This window comes from Schistocerca gregaria, chromosome 3, assembly GCF_023897955.1.
Source record: "Schistocerca gregaria isolate iqSchGreg1 chromosome 3, iqSchGreg1.2, whole genome shotgun sequence".
NCBI classification, from domain to species: domain Eukaryota; kingdom Metazoa; phylum Arthropoda; class Insecta; order Orthoptera; family Acrididae; genus Schistocerca; species Schistocerca gregaria.
Window position 1 is genome coordinate 183,386,058 of NC_064922.1, and position 4,631 is coordinate 183,390,688.

At 46.5% G+C, this 4,631-nt stretch overlaps 1 non-coding gene across 1 annotated transcript; it reads left to right on the forward strand.

Annotated features, from left to right (window-relative positions):
* Positions 1-2,388: 2,388 nt before the first annotated feature.
* Trnae-cuc (transfer RNA glutamic acid (anticodon CUC)) lies at positions 2,389-2,460 on the forward strand. The gene has a single exon. It is a non-coding gene; the product is annotated as a tRNA-Glu (tRNA).
* The last annotated feature ends 2,171 nt before the right edge of the window (positions 2,461-4,631 follow it).

Below are 4,631 nucleotides of genomic sequence, written 5' to 3' on the forward strand. Positions count from 1 at the left end.
ATCTTAGTGTTCACCGAGATAGATTTAGAGCCAAGCACCTATCTGAGGGAATGCATGCATTTCGTTCCCACTGGTATTCTTTCCTTGGTGGCCATTTTTATGTTGTTGTCTGTAGTAAACCAAGATCCCAAGTATTTGAACTGGTCTACTCTCTTGGACCTCTTGCCATCTATCTCAAGATATTCTACCTGCTCTTGTCTTCTTCCTAATGGCATGAACTGTTTTGTCTCGATTCACTTTTGAGCCCTACCTTTTGTGCACTATTGTCCATTTTCAGATACTTTTCTTTCAACATGAGCTTTGATTCAATTCCTGACAACCCAGATGAATTCTCATACCTTACTGCAGGCCATTTTCTTATTGGTGAACCCTTAACAAATATCCCAGAGCCAAGCTGGCTTACAGAGCCCTCATCCAGGCTGTCACGATGGCAGCTCATCCAGCAGCGTAAGCAGCACATTTGGAAACGGTGCTCAAGGGATTACCTAGCACAACTACAACAGAGAACTAAGTGGTCATCAACAAAGGACAATCTACAGCCAGTTACCTTGGTGCTACTGAAGGAAGACAATTTGCCACCCCTCATGTGGAGGTCTGGGGTCATTGTTCGTACACACCCTGGACCTGATAGTATGGGACGAGTTGTTTTCAATGCGCACAGCAACGGGAACTTTAAAACAACCACTGTCAAAGATCTGTGTTGTTCCACAGGAAACAGACTCTAGTGCACATCACTGTCAAATTACTAACTGAAGTGTTTCCTTTGTGTACAGTGGAAAAATTTCTTTTATCATTTTATTTCCTTTTTTCTTTGTGTAATATGTGCTGCATGTGATTATTTGTATTTAGTGTAATTTATATAAATTATGTGGGCAGAATGTTCAGTATTGGTGCAACATGCCTCAAGGGTGCAGCAGCCACCGGACGCTCGCTGCAGGTAAGGTTTTTCTCTGCCCACCCGTCCATACAATGCTCGATCGAACTGGCTGGGACAGGGGAGACAGGCTGTGACCGCCAAAATACAAACACAGAGAGACCGAGCGGTCAGAGTGAGCTGGTAGAGAGCCTCGAATTCGGGAAAATATGGCTCGATGATCTGCATTCTTGCTTTCCGAAATACAAATACTAGATGATATTTTTCATTTACACTTTATGAGCCGGTCTGGTAGTATGGAGATAGTGTATTCATTTGTGAAACCCAATATTGCAATTTCCACCATGTGGCTGTTACCGAATGGAAACTATATCCCTGATTACAACCTTCTTGTGTGTATTGCACTCTTTGAATTGAAATGTAAATATATAGCACTTATTGTAAAACCTAGGAGACTAAATGATTCCGAATTTGTATGTGTTTCATGTGAAACGGAAGCTGGTGTCTCGCATGGCATACTGTGGACTAATGTATATTTGTTACTTCTTACAAATCTGCTCGATTTAAATACACAGCATGAATATTGCTCATATTCTGCGTTATTTTCTTTCATATCCGTTTCTTTGTACTCTCGCATTTAATATAGGTCACCAAAATTTTCGTTGTCTTCCGCTAAAATGTAGGTATTGTTTCGTAGTACTTGTTTATGACGTGTGCTAAAATGTAGGTACTGTTTTGCAGTACCTGTTTATAACGTGTGAAACAGTCTGCGTAATTTCTGTCGCATTTTTACCATTTACATACTCATCTGCAGCCGTACTCTGCAAGCCACTGTGAAATGCATGCTACTCAGTGCCAAGGAACAACACCATTCCACGCAAAAATACTAACTTTTTCGGTGACAAGACGTAACAAAGTTGAATATGAATAATATCTAAACCTACTAAAATGGGGTTCTTCATTAAATGCGCCAAAGGACTGACAACAGATGCAAACAAAAGTAACATAGAATACGAGTAAGTGCACTCAGTGCATCTAAACAGAGCATTTCACACACAGATTCGTACGCAATTGCACAACACCATACAATTAAAGCGTCTTCTCTTTTATACTAAACAAATAATATGGAATCATTTTCCCCACCTAAAACTAGGAATGGGAGCAACATATTCACAATGATTCATAGAGAGCAATACACATTAGGAGGCTTAATCAGAAGCGCAATGTGATGAAACTAACTTCTGCAAACTATGAACCGAAATTACGAAAACAAACTTGAAAGTCTAAGAATCAACCAATAAGAAAGCGAAATGATGGACTGATTAACTTGGAGCGCTTGTGGTGGCGTGGCAACGAACGAAGGTCGTGTTAACGGAAGTCAGTATATGTAATTACACGCCTGTGGTGAGTTGTACGCTACGTAGAACAGAGCAGAACGTTGCTACCGAATTTAACACTGTATATGCATGGACGACGTAAGTCTGTTTCTCGTCAATGAAAGAAACCCACATGTGTCCGGTATGGTCTAGTGGCTAGGATACCTGGCTCTCACCCAGGAGGCTCGGGTTCGATTCCCGGTACCGGAATAATATTTTTCGTAACGCGCTTTGCGTCCTATGTTCCTGTATACTGTAGATGTAATGTACCAACAGATGGAGGTCGAATATCAGTTCAGCTGCTTGCACTAGAATTGAACCTTCTCTCATATGTAAATTATTTACAAAGTTACTCTTCGTCTTTCCTAAATTCTGAGTAGTTCTAAGGGCTGTAATTCCTAATATTGTTCTCCACATAAATGTAAAAAGAAACATTTAACGACTAAATTTCAGTTTAACAGACAGACCAGAAACAAAACTAAAAATAGGATCTAAATCAAATTACAAAAAAGGAAAAAAAATTCGCTTCTTGACATATCAAAGATCCATTTGTAATGCAGCGATACCTTTCTTTCCGTATTGTAAAAATAGTTTATATACGTTAAAAAAGTATCGGTTGGCTGCCGCTTGTAAACACGTGTGCCGCTCGCTTTTGTCTGTCCCAGGTAGGCGAGGATTACCGGCCGTCGAGCCGTCGCCGCCCGACATCCTACCGCGCCGCGCCAGCCGTAGCCGTTTCAACGATTTGATGAGTGCCCTACGAAAATGACAACGTTCAACCGCTCAAGTACGACCATTCAGTGCGCGTTTGATCGAGAACACGAACGGCCGTCCTCTTTCGATATAGAGGAATGGATGTTTCACGAACTTAAAATTCAGGAGGACGAAATAGACGTGCTGCAGCTGGATTTCACGCTGCTTAGCCTGTTTCTGAAGCTGAAAACGGACGTGAGGTGCGAGACGCTTGTGAACGTAAGCGGAGGTGTTAGGAAGTTTAAACACCGAGATGGCCTCGTCAGCGATGTAAAAATCACGTACGCCGCACACGGCGTGAGGAATATTGAAGTGTATAACCTCCCCTTCGAGGTACCAAATGAGGAAGTTGCACGCTACCTCAAGCTGTATGGTGAAGTTCTCTCTGTAACGAGAGACTTCTGGGGTGCCGGGCACCGGTATAAAGTGGACTCTGGTGTTAGGTCCGTCAGGATGGTCCTAAGAAAACACGTGCCGTCGTTCATTGTGATAGGGGGACACAGAGGTGTTGTCCAATATAGCGGACAACCACCGACGTGCTCCATTTGTAGCTCCACGGAGCACATGAGGAACAGCTGCCCGAGGAACAAAAGAGTAGCTTAGCTGCCGCGTGAAAACGCGGACAACGCAACGGAGCAGGCGGCGAGCTACGCCGGAATTGTGTCGGGCCAGAGCCCGCGCGCCAACGACGAGCCTGCCGTAGCGGAAGCGGTGCCAGCCGAGGTCGCTCAGCCGGCAACACCGGCCCCAGCAGCGGCCGCCGCGATCAGCGCAGGGGAGAAGCGGCACCTGAGCTCCGACTCGGACAACGAGACCACAGTGGAGGCCGAGCAGGCGGCCGACCCCTCCCCCGCCGGCCGGCGGGTGATGGTGACGCGCGCAGCCGCCGTCCAGCCGTCAGCTGAGGCTGTCATTCACGGCAGCCAGCAGGCCGAGCCCAGCGCAGAGTCCACGCCCACCTCGTACACCGAGGCGCGCGAGATCGCCATCAAGAAGCGGGTGACGAAACTCGCCCGCATCTTGAAGGAGTCCGACGACGAACCGAAGGAGTCGAACGAGCAGCCGCAACCGGCGTGCAAAGTCAAAAGGCGGCGCAACAGACGGCGAAGCCGCAGCAGCAGCTCTAACGACGAGAGGATGGAAACCTCCGACGGGGAAGCGTCTGACATACCGTCCGCAAATGCGGGGAATCAAGTCTCCGAACCGGAGGACGTAGTTCTCCGGCCGGACCGCCCACAGCAAGCACAACTCCCGCCTCCACACAGCGCTTAAATGCAGACACGCTCGTGCTATAACGTCATCACGGGCAACGTAAATAGGATGAGTTCGGTTGTCAAGATAGAAGCCCTCACGGAGTTCCTGCAGCACCGAGCTGCTGATGTAGCAATTCTACAAGAAGTAGTAACCACCGACATAGAAGAAATACCTGGATTCGACGTCTTTTCGAACATAGACGCAGAAACGAGTACTGGTACTGCGATAATGGTGAGAAATGGGATCGACGTGGAGAACATAAAGACCCTGACTGACGGCCGCGGAATAGCAATCTAAGTAGCCGACACATATTTCGTCAACATCTATGCGCCGTCAGGCACAGAAAACAAGCGAGCTAGAAGCCGGTTCTTTAA